General features: G+C 40.6%; 1 pseudogene; it reads right to left on the minus strand.

Annotated features, from left to right (window-relative positions):
* Positions 1–16,382, minus strand: part of LOC139477012 (collagen alpha-2(I) chain-like) — a 40,146-nt pseudogene extending 23,764 nt beyond the window's left edge.
* Between the last annotated feature and the right edge of the window lie 4,631 nt (positions 16,383–21,013).

Genomic DNA, 21,013 nt, shown 5'->3' on the forward strand with positions numbered 1-21,013 from the left:
CAAAATGTGTTATACGATAACATTTGGCAGGATGTTAGATACTAATTTTCCGGAAACGGAAGTTTATTTCCATGGTTTGGGATGTTTTTTATAGCAACATTTATATGTCTGCTGTCAGGATGTGTCAAGTTAAGGAATTTATCGGTGAATAAAAAATGCAAATTGTTAGGGTCTCAAAATGGACTCCATTGTGAACTCTAAGGTCTTCATTCGAGTTAAGCAATATGAGAACAGACCTTTTATCTCCGTTATATTCATCATTAATATAGGAGGGACGGGTTGGCCAGTCGTCTGAGATTCCGCAACTCGCTGTGCAGAGTTGTGTCCCATCGGCATCCACAAACCTTTGATCGTTAGTTCGAATCCCGGTTCGCTCAGAATATGTTTTTAGGTTTGTCAGCACCAAAGCCATACTTTCATCAACATCGTAAACGTCTGAACCATGCATCACTTCTTGACTTACCCTCGCAAACATTTGTTGTCATCACTGATCTCAAGTGGTCCATTCATATAATTTTCACAGCTATTTTGCACTTTACGCCAAATGAAATCGGCGGATAATCTAGACTGGTTATTCACTGTCACTATTTTATATTCCCTCTTACATCAGGCTGACTGACATGCCGTGATATACTGAAATACTGTTCGCAGCGGCGTTAAGCCAACTCACTCACTCAGTTTTAAGGTGAAGTGCTAACTGTACCTGCATTGGGGCGCATCTCTTGCCAATCACGATTCCAGAGTCAGAAAACCAGATTTGAGTCAGGCATCGGTTCTGTAAATAAAAAACGAGGAACATGACACCACACCAGGACATTTCATAAAATTTAGGAGCATAATAAATATTAAAATAAAGGTGATAAAAGTCACCATGGAAACAGATCACAACAATCATACTCATAACAAGTAACAAATACGTCAATAAATGGTTCAAAGGTCCAAAATGTTGTTTTCAATATGGCTGCCGGCCTTAAAGTCAAATCGGAGTTTTATCCCCAACTTTTCCAACACCAACATCGTTACTGGGGTCATATACTCAGTGCCGTCTTATATGTTCAAAAAGTGAAATCATAGTGATATTAAACACTTCATATTCGAATTAATGAACATTAATTTCAAAAGACGGCCATCAATTGAATAAATATGAAACTGGTAAAAGTAAGTAAGTAAGTGAGGTGTGGTGAGGTGAGGTGAGGTGAGGTGAGGTGAGGTGAGGTGAGGTGAGTTGAGTTGAGGTGAGGTGAGGTTGGTGAGGTGAGGTGAGAAGAGTTGAGTTGAGTTGAGGTGAGGTGAGGTTGGTGAGGTTGGTGAGGTGAGATGAGGTAAAGTAAAGTAAAGTAAAGTAAAGTAAAGTAAAGTAAAGTAAAGTAAAGTAAAGTAAAGTAAAGTAAAGTAAAGTAAAGTAAAGTAAAGTAAAAGTGATATATCACACCGTGTCTTGATTTTGTCCATCCTGATCAACCCTTTTACCTGGTGTTTACGGCAGTATATTATATTGTTGAACAATGATTGTAACTGTGTTACATTGTTTCTGTTGAGGTCCGGGAGACGCTCATTGTATTGTGTTTGGACAGTGATTAGTCGTCAGGATTGTTGTATTGTTTAATGTTAGCAGCCGTCAGGAAGTTACAATATTTAGATGCTGGAGTGGTGTGGTAACTTCTGGAAACGGCGAGAGTCGTCAAGCATTGTACAGAGCCTTACAGCACTGTGTAGACATTTCCGGTGGCTAGTTCGACTATATATATGTATAGTGGGGCAAGAGAGTGTCTGGCTCATCTCTCACACATGTCATCACACATTTCATCACACATTCCATCACACATTTCATCACACATTTCATCACACATTTCATCACACATTTCATCACACAATTTCACCTGAGAATACATCAAGACCAGCTTTCATGTGAGGATCACCCCGTATTCCCTGCCTTGGCCCATCTCGAAAGCTTGACCACCGTCGCCGCTGGGTGAATATACTATTATCACTGACTTTTGCTATCACCACCGTATTTTTGTATTTGATACTGACCACTGCTATCATATTATATACTATCATAAAATATTGTACTACCACCAATGTAGTAATGCCATTGTAATTGCTGTTTAGTAATTTGTGTTGATTTGTAAACCAAGTTGATGTTGTAAATTAAATTCAATTGTTAACATTATAACACTTGTTGGTTGTTTCTTGGTTTCACACTAAGTTCTTTTACGTCCAGATTTCGGAGTTAACATATTGTTTCAATTTGGGAATCGACACGTAACAATAGGGACATTTTAAGTGCCACTGCTTTCTAGTTAAAATTCGCGAATCCTCCGTGGTGTAGTGGGTAGAGGATGTACCCGGAGAGCGGGGTTGGGGGTTCGATCCCCTGGTCGCGTCGTTCTAAACGATGTGAAAAGATGGAACTGTTTTCTACCCAGTCTGTTGCTCATCATAAGAGGATAAAGTACTGGACGACTCGGAGTATGCTGTGTCTGCGTGGGGTATTCATTGTTCATTTTACGCTGCGACATGGAATCTCAGAAAGGCAGCACTACACACCGTCATGCCTTTGGACTTCTTGTACAAGGAGCCACACACACAGACACACAGACACACACACAGACACACACACAGACACACACCGACACACACACACACACACACACACACACACACACACACACACACACACACACACACACATGCTCATTGCTTAATAAGTGACATAATCATGCGAAGATAAACCCATTTTATTTCACCTAGTTTGAATATAACTGTCCCATGCATAACCCATATGGGCGGGATGTAGTAGTATTATATTGTATACCTCGTGCTGGTTTGCTAGTTGGCTCTAATTGTTCTATTAAAGTCATCTTTTCCAAAGAGGCCCATCATAACGTTATTATATGAATGCATTTGAAGATGACGTCGTATCTACATAGGAACTTAATAATTAAAACTTAAAATTAATTAACTCGGGACAGATAATCCGGAATTCCTCGTAGCTCGTAGAATATTCTCTAATTACACAATCCCACTTTGTTAGTTAACAGATTCGTTATCTCTTGATTCTATATCTGGCTCCACTCTCAATACACACCTACTTTCGGGTTAAGTTGAGTTGAGCAAAAAGTGTGTCGTCAAGCAACATAAGTGAATATGGTGACGTAAGCTGATCACGCGATTATATTTATCATTCTTATCATTTGTGTTTTTCGAAAACTAGCAGCAGCTTGTTTAAGATGTAGGTCTGTGTTGTAGTGATGCAAATGTTTAATATAATATTAGATTACACCCTCGAACAGGTCCTGAACAACCAATGCACGAAACGAAACGCTAACTCTGATTGCATAATACTATTAGAACGTGTCTGAGACATAACACAAACGGGCTAACCTCGCGTTAGCCGGGTCACAAGACGGTGCAAAAACAAGATTGGCGATATGTATGGCATCGTCTCTAAAAAGTATTGAGATCTGTCAAAGTTGAGGAAAATGGAATCCACTTTCTCATTTCCTGTGACTTTTTATTCGGATCAACGTTTCAATCTGCTAAAAAAAGTCAATTTTACCCTGAACTTCTGTCCTTATTCCAACGTACATCATACAGCGAGACCATTTACTGACGCTTCTATCAGTTACTCGGGCCAATATGTACAGACACAGGCATTTTATATGTTACAGTGAATGTGAAAAATGACTCAATATTCACTTTGGCAATTTACAAAACTCCTATATATTTAAAAATTATGTTACCATGTATTATATTATGATGACGAATTCCAAACATTGTATACTCTAATTCATCACCCGTTGACTGAACATGATGACAGTAGAAAACGAAAGTTATTTTTATTTGTTGGTTTCTAATCCAAACATAATATACCTATTGTGACATTTGAAGCCCTCTTGAACTTGTAATAACTTTTAGTTAATCTGACAGGAAAATAATTGTAAAATGACTGAAATATTATGGTGTTTTGTAAATTGCCAAAATGAACATTTCAGTCATTTAACACTGTCCCATAGATAGATATTATTATGCGAGAATGTGTGTTATACTGATTTTATGAAATTAGTTCTTGTATTTCCCGAGTGAGAGCAAGATAGAAGGAAGGTGGCACAGATGGATGGGGGCACAGATGGTACATGGCACAGATGAATTAAATCAATAAGTCCCAAGCACTGGTTAGATGCACTCGTCACGGTTCGTGCCTGGCTGGTAGTCCCACATCAGATCCAGAAATTTAGCAGACAAAAAGCCCACCTTCAGTCGCAGATTTTGACAATATCACATCTTGAAAGTATTGCCAAACCTGACCCTTTCCAGAAGACCCTCCAACAATTGGCTTCAAACCCTTATGTCGGCTACCTCCGCCTTCAGATTATAGACACCTATCAAGAAAGCCCCCCAAACCACGCCAAAACCTCTACACCCAAGAGAGACATGTCATGACTGAATTTTGGAAAAATAACACCATCACCATAACAAAAGTTGATAATGGTAAAGTAGCCATGTTCTTCAGCTCGACAACAATACCCTCTCTGACACGACCACCCACTTAACTATCAAGAAAGACCCCACAGCAAACAAACCCAGAACGTCTTCATAAGAAGACAATGAAATACCTCAACCAGAAAAAGGGATAAATGACACCGTCGTCAACCAGTTGAACCAAGAACAACAGTCGATATCCACACGAACCCGCCAAAAGGCAGAATACTCATCTGTTATAGAACCGGCAAGTACTTCTACCGCCTCCCTTAGGCAAATGTGACAAGTTCTACATCAGCGATCCCTCATATTTCGTCAATCAGCTAAACGAAACAAACTTCACAAGCACCATAGTCAGCTATGACGGCATCGACCTCTTCACCAACATCCATATACAAGAAGCCATCCTCTGCAACAAGCTCCAAACCAGAACTGACGACCTAGATACCAAACTCATAGCCATAGCCAGTATCATCAACCTCATCTCCTGCTCCTTTGACGTGTCCCTCCAAACTATACAAGATGGAGTGATGACATAAGTTTGCCGCAAGTCAACACACAAAGACTAGTACATCCACTACAACTCCTGTCTACATTCCCAGATAAAACAAGCCAGCATCGCCACCCTCACCCGACCCGACGTGACAAATCCGTTTGCCACCCTGATGCCATCAGCAGCCAAACTGACCCATCTCAAGAAAACCTTCACTTCCCTCAACAGTTACCCTGCCCACCAAGTCTCTAAAACCATCAAAAAGACACCCAGGAACTCCGAGCCCAGATCCACACCTGCCCCATCGCCCATAATAATCACTTTATCCTGCCAAGGCCCTCTCAGTCATCAGATGTCTAGCCTCACCAAGACAAAAGCCAGCAAAGATGTCACCTTTTCCATCGGCAAGAACTACAAGACCCATCTACGAGCCAATGGCAGAGACATCAGCAACACAAGTCACAGAACCCCAGAGGATGTATATACCAATTCCTCTGCAAATCCTCTGCCACCATACATTGCAGAAACCTTTAGACCACTCAACACCAGACTCAAGAGAACATCCGACCATGTCAACAAACTAGACCAGAATTCCACAATTTCCGAACACACCGAACTGACCACCAAAAACAACAAATAGCGTCAAGGAAATTAAAAGAATCCACTGACATTAGAATATACCAGTCAGCCATGAACCGTGACCCGGTAACATCTAAATCTGTGCGTGGGACTTACGGATTTAGAAATCTGTGCCACCATCTATCTGTCGCATTATCCCACTATCAAGTCTAATTAATCCATGCAGCTTCCATTCATCCATTGCTAATTACCAGTCACTGCCAATTTACCCCTACCTTCTATTAGTCCATTGTTTGTTTCCAATCAGTGCTAATTAACTTCTGGCTAGTCTTGTTACGTTTCCACCTTTGCTATCTGATTAATGAGATCATTACTGTGATCATTTATAGTGATTTATAAACACATGTTCATGCTATAGTCGGAATTGTATAATTAACTCTGCTTTATGTAGAGATTTCTATTGGATATAGAAAGGGTTATGTAGCTTTATTTATATGTACACATACATACTCTCTGCATCCTAGCATTCACTCACCTGATGAAGGAGTAAGCGTATACCCTGAACGTTTTTTCCTCATAATAAAGAAGTTTACATCCATAAATTCTCTCCCATGTGCATCACTTCTCAATGCTATTCAAAGTTGTTATTCGAAGATATGTAAGGCACATAATCTTTCTTATATTATTGTTTTTTAAAAAAAATAATTTTTTATTCAGTCATATACAATTTATATTATTGTTTGTCGAAATTGACCCTTCACAAATGACGTCTCAATCTAAGTTTGACATGAAATACAAGACAGAGACGTGTCAGGCGACATTTAACACATGTGGTATGCATTAATTGATAGGGCATCCTTAAAAGCTTGTAGGTACACGAAGATAGGTACTCGGTAGCCAAACAGCTGTGATAATTGTATATATACTGAACCGCAAAAGAAACGTCACCATGGATAGATTTTTGAGAAACCTTATTTGTCCAAACACTGTAAACATACTTTGAGACATGTTAAAAAGATGATATTTGGCAAAACTGATCATCAAGGTTGAAATTAAAGTGTCAAATATTCTTAAAGCGAATCACAACACAAGAAATGGAGGAACGCATGTGCACTTCAATTTCCACGGAACTCACGTGCATCGGGTTACCATGGCCGTTGCCGTGATGCGTTTGGGCATAAACTGTATTAACAAACACATCACTTCCCACCTTGACTAACATGACTGTATCATATATAAACTATAAACAAACACATCACTGCCCACTTTGACTATCATGACTGTATCATATATAAACTATTAACAAACACATCACTTCCCACCTTGACTATCATGCATCAGATATAATCTATTAACAAACACATCACTGCCCACCTTGACTATCATGACTGTATCATATATAATCTATTAACAAACACATCACTGCCCACCTTGACTATCATGCATCAGATATAATCTATTAACAAACACATCACTGCCCACCTTGACTATCATGCATCAGATATAATCTATTAACAAACACATCACTGCCCACCTTGACTATCGTGTATCATATATAAACTATAAACAAACACATCACTGCCCACTTTGACTATCATGACTGTATCATATATAAACTATTAACAAACACATCACTTCCCACCTTGACTATCATGCATCAGATATAATCTATTAACAAACACATCACTGCCCACCTTGACTATCATGACTGTATCATATATAATCTATTAACAAACACATCACTGCCCACCTTGACTATCATGCATCAGATATAATCTATTAACAAACACATCACTGCCCACCTTGACTATCATGCATCAGATATAATCTATTAACAAACACATCACTGCCCACCTTGACTATCGTGTATCATATATAAACTATAAACAAACACATCACTGCCCACTTTGACTATCATGACTGTATCATATATAAACTATTAACAAACACATCACTGCCCACCTTGACTATCATGCATCAGATATAATCTATTAACAAACACATCACTGCCCACCTTGACTATCATGACTGTATCATATATAATCTATTAACAAACACATCACTGCCCACCTTGACTATCATGCATCAGATATAATCTATTAACAAACACATCACTGCCCACCTTGACTATCGTGTATTATATATAAACTATTAACAAACACATCACTGTCCACCTCGACTATCGTGTATCATATATTAACTATTAACAAACACATCACTGTCCACCTTGACTATCATGCATCATATATAAACTATTAACAAACACATCACTGTCCACCTTGACTATCGTGTATTATATATAAACTATTAACAAACACATCACTGTCCACCTTGACTATCATGCATCATATATAAACTATTAACAAACACATCACTGTCCACCTTGACTATCGTGTATTATATATAAACTATTAACAAACACATCTCCGCCCACCTCGACTATCATGCATCATATATAAACTATTAACAAACACATCACTGTCCACCTTGACTATCGTGTATTATATATAAACTATTAACAAACACATCTCTGCCCACCTTGACTATCATGCATCATATATAAACTATTAACAAACACATCACTGTCCACCTTGAGTATCGTGTATCATAGATAAACTATTAACAAACACATCACTGCCGACCTTGACTATCACGTATCATATATAAACTATTAACAAACACATCACTGTCCACCTTGACTATCATGTATCATATATAAACTATTAACAAACACATCACTGTCCACCTTGACTGTCATGTATCAGATATTATTTATTAACATCCACGTCAGGACAGGACATGATGAACTAAGGTTAAATTTCACATGCAATAATCCCTTGAACAATCTACAATCAGGTCAGAATGAACCTGCTGTCTAATGGACTGTGGCAGGAACTGTCTGTGAAGAGGACAGGGAGTGCATGCAGTGGAACTGAGGCAGAGGGTATAAGGTACCTATGAATTGGTGACAAGTACGTGTGTACTATACGCCCATTCATTTCAGAAGTGACTAACTAAGATAGCTGAAAAGTGCAAGTCAGAGAAAAATGATCAGCTGATAATCTAACCTACATACAGAGTCACGGGGTAAAAGAGACCAAGATTTTCACATATTTCATGCTATTTTCCTAGTTTGATGAAATATTTGTGTGTTCTAATCGCCCATTCATGTCATACAAGACAGGGGTAGCTTAACAGGTAGCTTAAATCAGAGAATGAAAAGCCGGTGTATCTAAGCTACATACAGCACCAGATTCCGCTTTGGATAAAGTGTGTGGCATTTGTTGTTTGTTTTTTTGCACACAATTCAAACGAGAATCTGCGTGACTTAGACACTGTAGCACGTGGTCTGTGTAACCAGGGTGTCTCATATTAGTTTACACATATGATCATAATGTATAAATATATACATACAAACATTTACATAACAAGACCGACACCTTGACACCCAGACAGACATGTACATATTCTTCAGACATTGATTAACACTACGCCATGTCGCTTTGTCTTTGATCGGCGCGAGGGGGGGAGGAGCCTAAAACCATACTCATTCTCTCACTCACTCACTATCTTTGATTTAGCATCAGCTAACTTAACTGCCAGTTAGACACCATTTCGCAATGACGAAACTTCATCTTCGCTTTTAATGTACCTTGATAATAGAATCCTTTTACGTGTCTTCCGTGAGATTCGAACCTAGAAAGTCCGCACCGAAGGCTAATAAATGTATTTTTCTACAACGGCGACATGGAGGAATAAGTGTGTCCTTAACAATCATATATTTACCAACTATAAGACGAATAGTAAATCTAGATCTATTTATGACAGGCGTGTCGGTCAATTTTTGCCGTGCGGTATTCTGTACATTAAAAGTACGTGTGAATTAGAAGCTTTTCGTTAAATTACGCCTTTCCTGGGCCCACAAAGCGATCTTAGCGCTAAGGTGATCGTAACTCCCATACTTTAACAAAGGCTTATAATAGTTGTAGCGCTAAGATCGCTTTGTGGAACGGGGCCCTGAGCGCTAAGGTGATCGTAACTCCCATACTTTAACACAGGCTTATAATAGTCGTAGCGCTAAGATCGCTTTGTGGAACGGGGCCCTGAGCGCTAAGGTGATCGTAACTCCCATTCTTTAACACAGGCTTATAATAGTCGTAGCGCTAAGATCGCTTTGTGGAACGGGGCCCTGAGCGCTAAGGTGATCGTAACTCCCATTCTTTAACACAGGCTTATGTTAGTCGTAGCGCTAAGATCGCTTTGTGGAACGGGGCCCTGAGCGCTAAGGTGATCGTAACTCCCATACTTTAACACAGGCTTATAATAGTCGTAGCGCTAAGATCGCTTTGTGGAACGGGGCCCTGAGCGCTAAGGTGATCGTAACTCCCATTCTTTAACACAGGCTTATAATAGTCGTAGCGCTAAGGTGGCTTTGTGGAACGGAAGCCTGATCAGGGCTTTGACTGCTCATACTTGGACCATCACCCTGGGCAAACGATATTTATGTGATTGATAAATGTGCTCGAGTTCGTCCAATAGAAATTGTATATACACTTACAAAAAAAGTCACCTCCCTCTCCCCTCATTTTAAAACAGATTCGCTTATGAGCGATTTGCACGTGCCAAAGACACAGGGAAAATATATCACGTGCGTCACGCAGGGGCGATTCATACAGTGTTCTGACAGATGAGTACAAAGTTCTTGAATGTCTTTTAAACCACTATATCACGATATGGTTGTGTACACATTACAGGTGCAAAGGTTCTTTGTATGTAGGCCATGTCTGGGCTAAGCCACGTGTCTGGGGTTGGCGTTTTATGTATAAGTAGATTAACCCACTCGGACAACGGTGTCTTATCTTTGTCCTTGCGAGTTCGAGTCCTCGTGAACTAACCAGTAACCATTTCATCAAGAGTTCTTGCGTCTGACGGCCATGTGAAGTCTTAATACTATCTAAACAGGCAACACCGTACAGATGTTACGTGCGTGCCCTGCCTGGGTGGGGAGACATGTGGCAAAGGGGAAATGTTGTGGCTTGGGAGAGATGTGAAAAAGATAGGATGTGGCTAGGGTGAGATATGAATAGGGAGAGATGTGAATAGGGTGAGATATGAATAGGGAGACATTTGGCTAGGGAGAGATGTGAATAGGGAGAGATGTGAATAGGGAAAAATGCGAATAGGGAGAGATATGGCTAGGGTGAGATGTGAATAGGGAGACATGTGGTTGGAGAGACATGTGAATAGGGAGACGTGTGGCTAGGGAGGGATGTGAATAGGGAGGCATGTGAATAGCGAGAGATGTGGCTAGGGAGATATATGGCAAGGACGTCCTACCTGGCTATGGAGACATCGTGTAAGATGTTGACACTCAGTGTTGTTCGAGGCATCTGTGCAGTGGTAGCAGGAGTGACCTGGAATAACAGACAGTGGAAAATCGTTACGTCGCACCTAGAGGAGTACGGTTACTGAAACAGCCGGAGAGAGAGAGAGAGAGAGAGAGAGAGAGAGAGAGAGAGAGAGAGAGAGAGAGAGGGGGGGGGGGGGGGCTGGGAAATCAGAATTTATAAAGCGTTAAGTGAGTCTGCTGTTTACCACCGCACTCAGCAATATTCCAGCTGTATGACGAACCAGACAAACCAGTGATTGACATCATGAGCATCTATCTACGCAAATGGGATACGATGACATGTACCAACCAAGTCAGCGAGCCTGACCACCCGATCCCGTTAGTCGTTTCTTACATGCATGAGTGGCTGAAGAAATATTCTAAAGCGGATCTTCACACCGAAGGGGCCGGGTACAATTCTCCGCTTTCGAACACGACCATTGCCCGTGACCCCGGTGTGTGATGGTTGGAATATTGCTGAAAGAGGCGCCAAACCAAACCGTCTGTACATATAAGGGTCGTGACAGTTGTCTCTAGTAATAAAACAGTGCATGTACAATTACCTGACTCACTGCTCCTATCAACGGAAGGCGCTCCTGCACAACAGGCCAGAAGGACTGAAATAAGAATTTAGAGAAAAAGGTTTTCATTATTTTGTACAGTTACCATGGTTACACTCATATGTGCCCTTTCATAAATTTACATTTGTTTACCAAGTGTATATATTCCAATACGCGGTAAAAATGTGTTTTGATATGAAAAAACAGCGACATAAAATGTTCAATGTTTGTAAGAAATCTCTGCTGTAAACATTGTCCAGTGTACGATTCTGACTATATGTTTAGGAACCACATCGTTATGATACCAGGTCTGCGGATCCTGCCGCACATACAAGAAATAATTAGCACTGAACGTATCTACAAATGTGTTTAAAACCTCCACGGAATAAAGTTTACACGTGTTGTATCTATACACATGAATAGAGACCATGACCCCACAACATATAGGGACATCCCAAACAATTGCGCGTTCAGATGTCTAAAACTGTCAATATCTTAGATTGAGTGTTTGTTTATTAGCTTGTTGTTTAACGCCGCCCTCAGCTAAATCCCAGCTATATGATGGCGGTTTGTAAATAATCGAGTCTGGACCAGTCAGTACAGTGATTGACATCATGATCATCGATCTTCGCAATTGGGAAACGATGGCATGCATCAACCAAGTCACCGAGCCTGACCACCCGATCCTGTTAGTCGCCTCTTACGACAAGCATAGTCACCTTTTACGGCAAGCACGGGTTGCTGAAGACCTACTTTAACCCGGTATCTTCGCGGCTGCTTAGAGTGAGTGAGTGAATGAGTGAGTGAGTGAGTTGGGTGTAACGCGGCTTGGAACAGTATTTCAGTACAGCACGACGTGTCAGCTTTAGGTGGGAGGGAAGCCCGGAGTGATGCAGGTCACTGAAATTTACAACCTTGTGAAACCCACGAGCACGGGTATGGTGCCGACAAACTTAGAAACATTATCGGGGCGAACCTGGATTCGAACCCACAATCATAGGTTTTTGGCACAGCAGCTTGCGGCGCCTCAGACGACTGGGCCTCCCGTGTCCTCAAATATATTAGACACGTATACCTCATTAATATTACCTGTCGGGCAATGAGAGAATACACATGAATATTGGATTTGATCAAACAGTTACAAATGTTTAGAACACTGATATGATGGGCGTAATATCGCCCGTGGTACCTGTATCAACAACATTGCACGTACCATTGAATAATCAGTTCTTGTTTCTTTTATTTTAGCCACCACCGACCATCGACGTAAAGTTTCTTTTGCCGGGCAGTTTATTTAGCTCAGGATTTCAGCTTGTTTGTTCTACTGTTTGTTGATTGTAGGCCACTTGGTGGTTGTTTCACACTAAGTTCGTTTATGTATATATTTCTGTTTTAACATAGAGTTTCAATTTGTGAATCGACACGTAATAAGTGTAATGAAAGTAGAGTTGACTTGAGGATTTCAACTTGTTTATTCTTTTAATACTGATACTGGTACAACTGAATGTATTGCACGCCACCATCAACAGATGCCAGGGTAATGTTCTCATCTCCCCATCACCACGGACCACCGCTGTGGTCCAGTAGATACAGCGTCAGGACGGGGAGCGGAAGGTCGCTAAAGGAGGTTACTTGTTGTTTCCCTGCCTACCTTTCGACAAGGGACATAAAACAGGGATTTGAGCCAGTATACAGTGTCCGAGAGGGGTATCCATGTACACTGTTGCGGGGTATCTCAGTGGGCCAGCACTATAAACTGGCATTAGTCCAGACTAATACGAGCAGAAAGAAAACCACACACACATTATGTGCACGTCGCTGTAAAAGCGCTGTAATCTTGAACGCCACACCCATCACTTCACCAACTACAATCGGGTCACTCATGTAATGGCTATTCCCTTTTCGACTGCTCAAAACAAGAGGTGCAAGATGATACCCTTGTGATGGTCAACTAGTCAAGTTACAAGGTATCAACACGCTGTTTATACACAATCAAACTACCTGCAGGTTACATCTGTTGCTGCAATAGGCGACATGCATCACCTATCATCACTTGTCACTCTGTTTATTTGTTTGGGTTATCTCTGTGTCAACCAGGATAAATTGAGTTCTGACCTGACAACTAACCCGGTACGACTATGTTAAGGTCCACCCACTGGCGCGTACCATTGGAAAGGTAGGGGTAACGGGTGGTCCCTGACAAGTGATACGATGGATGTGTGCGTGTCCTGTCACGGCTAACAACGACTACTAGTGGCGAGTCAAATAGCAAACGACAATACGACGGGATGTGAGATACCCGATGACTGTGAAAAATGTGACTGAACCTTTCCTTAGGTAACAACGTAGTCTAGTGGTTAAAGCGTTTGCTCGTCACGCCGAAGACCCGGGTTCGATTCCCGACATGGGTACAGTGCGACAAGCCCATTTCTAGTGTTCGCCGCCGTGATATTTTCTGGAATATTGCTAAAAGCGGCGTAAAACCATACTCACTCACTCACTCAGGTAACAACAGTTGAGGAGAATCGCGACAATGAAAGGAATTGATTTTCTGTAAAAATGGAATACTTTATTTTACCCTGGAGTAATATTGCTAGTTGGATTTATATTGATATAACTGGATAATCACATCACTTGTCTTCACATTCTGATGCTGTTTCTGTATCTGATTCACTCGTCAGACCAAGTTCGACAACGATGCCATCAGCCATCTTCGACACATCGGACATACTGACGACACTCTGACCATTACTCGGCACCGATTGCAGACTTTCGGTTTTCGCATGCAGCTCGAATTGATGTATTTGTGAACTGCAAATTTTGTTTGGCAACAACATTCTTCACATTAGATCAAATTCGGTTTCAATATACGTGATAAGGAGGCAGACGCAGAACAGCATGTCCATGTTGTTTTAGCATAGTATCTACTCGGTACTCGGTATTCGGTATTCGGTACTCGGTACTCGGTACTTGGTACACGGTACACGATACACGGGATCGGATTTGTAACATTTGGCAAACTGCAGCTCAGCTTTGAGCATCTTGTGGTCAAACGCAATATCATGCTTTTGCAACCATGCTTTTATTCTATTCTTTCTGTTAGCGGTTGTTGGACATTTATCCACTTGCTGCCACGACATAGAGCGTTGTCCATAACAATGACGACCTTGGTTGTGTGTTGAGGATCAGTGTTTTCCTGCAACCATCTGGAGAACTTATCAAAATTCATCTCTTCATGATAATCACCTTTTTGATTTTGCATCCAAAATAAACCGTGTATTTGGTATAAATCCGTTCTAGGACCCTGCATGGACTAAAGATTAGACGTGGTCCGGCCCCGGACGGGGGTGGAGCCCCACCTATTGCCATATCACCCCTAAAACTGCACATGCACATGCAACTACGTTACATGATGACTGGCCGGTTCTCGTCTCGGTCCTTTTGTATTGTATAATTACTGCATGCGCTTTGCAACAAGTATATTTCCGTTCCATTAACACCTTGTGATTTGACTGCGTTTTACACCATCTATATCCCACATGTTTTAGAGATAACCGTAAGCTTTATCTAGAACCTCATCATTCAAAACACTTTTGATCATGTCATAGACATGTCTAGAGTTGGAAGTTGTTTTCGCACTACATACGAATTGTGTACAAGTTGTCGAACAGGGAACTGGTCGAAATCGTTGGGATTTGATCACTAGACGATTTCGCGACTTACTTGGGTTAATGAGATTCCCGCCTTTGTCACATGCGATACCTTCTGTTCCGATACATATATACAGACAGACCAGTGGCAATACTAGCTTTGGGCAATGATTGAGATATATCTGTACATTCTTTCTCCATTTAATTTATGACATTATTGGCCAATTTCTGAACCTGAGAATGTATGATTTGGCCATGCTTACCTAGATCTACCATTCTTATTTGTTTGTAATTAACTTCTATCATCGACTTTTATAGCTTTTGTATCGGCTTGTCACAACGATCTCTTTATAATCTTATGACTGATAATTTCATCGTCAAATATGTTGCCCAAATTCTGTGTACCGCCTGCTTGTCTTAAGGCGTTTTGTGAGTTGGTTCCAAAATCCTTGATCACAAGTAGGATTGTACAACTACAGATTTGTTTGTTTCTGTCAAAATTATATATTTTCAGAGGCTAAGCGTTAGTCTGACTAGTCACGCGAGGGTTAAGTGAAGAATCTTATTCACTTAACTACAATGAAAGCTACAATGCTTAGAATTGGCTTACCTCAACAGTGGGGCGAACAATATTTTATCAATGTTGTCGTAGCGTAATGACCAGATATCACAACCTCATAATTCAGTTCAAATGAGTGTATTAATAGCGTATGAACGCATGACTTTTCCTACACTTAAACATTATGTCACAGCAGCGCAAGAACTAACGGTAACTCTTCACGCTGTATAAAAAGGCGGATTGATGAACTGGAGTCGACAATCACTGGATTAACTCAAGTGGTTTGGTGAACACCTCGATCTTATATCAGAGTGGTACCACAGGTAACTAAAGATATGAGCTTCATCTTTAACACTGCGGCTGCCTAATTTACAAATATGTTCAGAAAAAGGTGTTCTAGGGCGCGAAATGCGCCTCCACAAACACACAAAAAATGATTATGATTTTACCACTTTTAAGCATAAATTATTACATGTTTTTAAACAAAGGTTTGAGGAACTAATATCGCATATCATAGATGAATTAAGAATGATTTAAGAATTTAAAATGTTAAAGATTTGAAATGATTACAATCCTTGACGAAATTGTGAAAAAACTCTCTCTGCTTACCCGTGAGGCACAACAATACTTGCCCGGCCATGTCTGAGCAGGTTCTAGTTCACGGCATTCTATGTGAAACCCCTATATTAGGGGGGAAGGATGATACACCCATAAACCTCCTTCTCAAAAATAGCATTTCAGCATCACGCCGACTTACAGGAACGTGCTCTACTTTATCAAGCATCTTGCCGAAGGAGCAGGGCAGAGCGACTTGCGTGCTTCAGCTGCGGGGATTACGGGAACCCACCGCGCAATCTTAATTTGTGGCAAGGTGTTTTCATATATCTCTTTGAGACAAGCCAAACTGAATCTATCTTGTAAATATCTGAAGAACTCATGAAACCGGGTGCGGTCTTTATTGAAGCGTTGTGAATTCCATTTTTTAAAGTCGTATAATCCGGTGGACTCTGAACCTGTGCAGCCCCTGCATATGACCAGTCTGACACGGGGCGACATCAGTCGCCGACCAGTCCGACACAAGTGAATTATGTGAAACACTTATGTCAGAGCTGATGTCAACTGAATGAATAAATGAGTATGATTTTACGCCGCCTTTACCAACTTCACGACGGTGGAAACCAGCAATGGGCGTCACACAATATAACCTTGTAGGGATTCGAAAACGGACCTCCGGCATTAGGAGCGAACGCTTTAACCACTAAGCTACCCAACCGCCCCTGAAGTTCAACTCATAATAACGAGTCTGACTATCATTTGACTGTAAATCTTGAAAAAAAGCAAAATCTGTGACATTGAACAATGGGGGTATTTTACACGAAAAGTGATTTTACAAAGGTTCGAAAGTTGATAATCTTACATACAACAAATATCTTGCAGCCATCTTCTCGAAGACATTGACATGGTCGAATCATATTGCAAATGTTTCAATTCAAGCCAATAACGCATTGTATGGTATTTTTAAGTCACGGTGTTTTCTAAAACCTATCCCATTAGATGCGGTTGTTTTTTTAAAATTTGATGCACGAGCCAGCTTTATGGGTCTGAAAAGTTGGGTGTTGAAAATGTTCACGTTTGTTACAAGTGAAGAATGCCACTTCAAATAATGTTGCAAGAGGAGAATGTCTTTATGTTTATACGAACAAACATGTTTTAAAATATTGGTGCAGTATCTTACGTATGTCTGAAGGTAGATATGTAAAAAGTGTCATAACATGATGTTTTAAGCAGCATAAATTGGTAAAATTAATTGGGCTTCAAAATTAAAATATATTCTCGTTTCTGGAGATTTGACTATATATGAGATCCAACAATTGGTCTATATAACAAGATATGTATATATTTATATTGCAAGATTTCTAATTGTACATGGATCAGAGGAACACATCAACTGATTAAATTTATACCGAAATATGTGAAAAAAAATCCTTGAATAATATATTGTACTTATGACATAATAAGCATTACAAATGATAACAATCTTCAATAGTGTTACAATTACATAATTCACACACTCGCAGTTCTCTTGGTTGTCGAATATATGTCGTCTTTCTTTTTTTAATTGGTGTGAACTGCAGGGTTTCTGTACATTTTGAAAGAGCCATAAGGTATAATTCCGAGCAGAAGGATAGTGCATAAAGGGAACAACTATTTGTTTCGGTGCCCCGAAGGAGCTCACCATGGCATTCGTCACCACTCGCCCCTTTCCGTAACCTGCAAGAAGACTCGTCCCCCTATCGATGAATGTTATGTGCTAAATACGACAAACCAATCAGAATGCGTGTATGATTTCAAGTACTTCGTCAAAGAAAACCTCAGAAATAATTTTAAATGTGTTCAATCATACTGTATAATTCCGCACGTCCCGATGCGTTTTAAATTGCATCTGAAATATATATAATATATGGGGAAATATATGTGAACCATTACGTAACGAATTGACAACTGTTTTAGGTATGCCCGTTTGCGCTAAGACGGAACCCGGTCGCAAATGGCTACGAGAGGGGCACGAGTCGCTATTCGGCTTGTCCCGGAATAAGACGAGTTGGTCACGAATGGCACCATGGCAGTCTTGCTCCTGTATTGCCTTCACACGAAATACGAATCCTAAGATAAAAGCTACTGTATTGTCTACCAATTGTTGTATCTCATATTTAGCCAAACTCGCAGAATGTTTTTCTTTTGAAGCCCAATTAATTTTACCATTTTTTGATGCTTGAAATACAACAGTTGGTAGACAATAAAGTAGCTTTCATCTTTTTGATACGTCTCAAAGTATGTTTACAGTCTTTGGACAAATAAGGTTTCTTATATATCTATCCATGGTGACGTTTCTTTTGCGGTTCAGTATATATTTATATATATGTTCTTGAGACAATGTGAATTGAATTAACATAGAATGTATTACCGTCTCTCTCCAATATGACGTGTCTTTAATAAATGTGTGAATTGGCCGATGGCCTCTTCACATTTTTTCAATAAACATGATCGATAAAACATCTGCCATTTGAAAGGAGAATATCAATATTTTAGAAAAGATTGCATATCAAATGTTATGTTTTTTTATAAATTGATTTTCTCCAAAAAAAATAAATTGATTTTGACTTTGTTTCGACACAAAACATTACTTTTAAAATACCCCAAGACACATGACTGTGTACTTGAATGGGTGAGTGAGTTAGTTTAGTTTTACGCCGCTTTGAACAATATTTCAGTTATAATATTACAATACACAGCAAAAAAAGTGTAGGTTTCCGTCTTCCGGAAACCTTCCGGAAACCTTCTGGATACCTTCCCATTTTGAATCCGGCCCGGATACCTTCCGGAAACCTTCCAAAAAAAATGTCAAATTTTGCGGGGTGCATTTTGTTCACTTAAGTGTGAAAAAATTATCTTGAAAATACCAAGAAATTTGAAGGTTGCTGAAGGCATCTGGAAGGTTTCCGGATGCAAATTTTCTTCATGTATTGTTTCTAGTTATTAATGTTAGCCTATGCATATCATAAAGCTGTTGTAATATTCTGTGTTATTTTAGTTGTAAATATCCTCCTCAAACTGAGATATGTGGGCATGCATTGTTCACAAGTTGTTTCGCGATGCCTTCAGCAACCTTCAAATTCCTTGGTATTTTCAAGATAATTTTTTTATGTGTTTCACACTTAAGTGAACGAAATGCACCCCCCAAATTTTGACATTTCTTTTTTGAAGGTTTCCTGGAAGGTTTCCGGGCCGGATCCAAAATGGGAAGGTATCCGGAAGGTTTCCGGAAGGTTTCCGGAAGACGGAAACCTACACGTTTTTTGCTGTGTTAATAAGCCAACTTGATCATCATGTGGGAGGAAAACCCGAAGTAATGCAAGTCTATGAAACCAGCGCGTCAGGGTATGACATTTGTATTAGAACAATGGTGGGTCCCTCTTCCAGATTACGCTAATTATAATCCTTGTTTGGGTTGTATTCCAAGAGTTGAACATGTTTATCTGGGGCCATTTCGGGATGATTCTCACATGATGCATATAATGCTTACCCCTGTCACACAACGCTAAATACATTGATCGCTATACATGAGACACTGTCGCGCGAACATTCGGGGTTACAATATGCCTTCAGCAACACATGCTTGTCTAAGAGGCGACTATGTTCGTCGTAAGAGGCGACTAACGGGATCGGCTGGTCAGGCTCGCTGACTTGGTTGATGCATGTCATCATATCCCAATTGAGTAGATCGATGCTCATTATGTCGGTCACTGGACTGTCTGGTCTTGACTCGATTATTTACAGACCACCGTCTCACAGCGGGAATATTGATGAGTGTGGCGTTACACAACAAATAACAAAGCCAGAAGCGTAGAGGATGCATCGGCGCCATATATATATATATTTCATTGATGTTTGAAAACGAATTAATGCAATTTCTACTTTAGTTATACCGCCTCCGTGGTCAGGTGGTAGAGCGTCTGCCTGGAGAGCGGAAGGTCGGGGTTCGATCCCCGGCCACGTCGTACAAAAAGAGGTTAAAAGATGGTACTTGTTGTTATCTTGGCTGGTGCTGGACATGAAGGGCCTGAAACAAGGGCTGGTCGGTTCGTAGACAGTATGGTGCCGAGTGACAGGCAGAGAAACAACAATTACCGACTTTAAAAGATCAAACCACCGATCTTCGCTCTCCGGGCAGACGCCCCATCCACTATATCACAGACCAGTGTGCTGGTACACGATTGAGATAGGGTGAAGGTTAAGTGTGGATCATCGGATCCAGTCGCTGCTAAGGGACATAACTCTGCGCAGCAATTAAGACGCGGTGCCTTACAAATAACCAACTTTTTGAAGAATATCACACGCGGGTGTGAAATAGCAGAAATACATAGCAATATGTCTTTAAATCACATAGGTTTTAACCTAGCTAGACACTGACTGATTTGGGGGCACGGGTGGCCCAGTCGTGTAAGGCGCCGCGATTCGCTGTGCAGAGTTGCGTCCCTCGGGCACGCCAGAAACCTATGATTGTGGGTTCGAATCCCGGTTCGCCCCGATTATGTTTCTAGGTTTGTCAGCACCATACCCGTGCTCGTGGGTTTCACCAAAGTGGTAAACGTCTGAGACTTGCATCGCTTCGGGCTTTCCTCCCACATTAAGCTGACACGCCGTGATGTAACTGGAATACTGTTAAAAGCGGCGTTAAACCTAACTCACTCACTCACTCACGACTGACTGATTCACGTGTCATAGCGCATGTGCGTG

This window comes from Haliotis cracherodii, unplaced genomic scaffold (assembly GCF_022045235.1).
Source record: "Haliotis cracherodii isolate W230 unplaced genomic scaffold, xgHalCrac1.p SCAF_30, whole genome shotgun sequence".
NCBI classification, from domain to species: Eukaryota; Metazoa; Mollusca; class Gastropoda; order Lepetellida; family Haliotidae; genus Haliotis; species Haliotis cracherodii.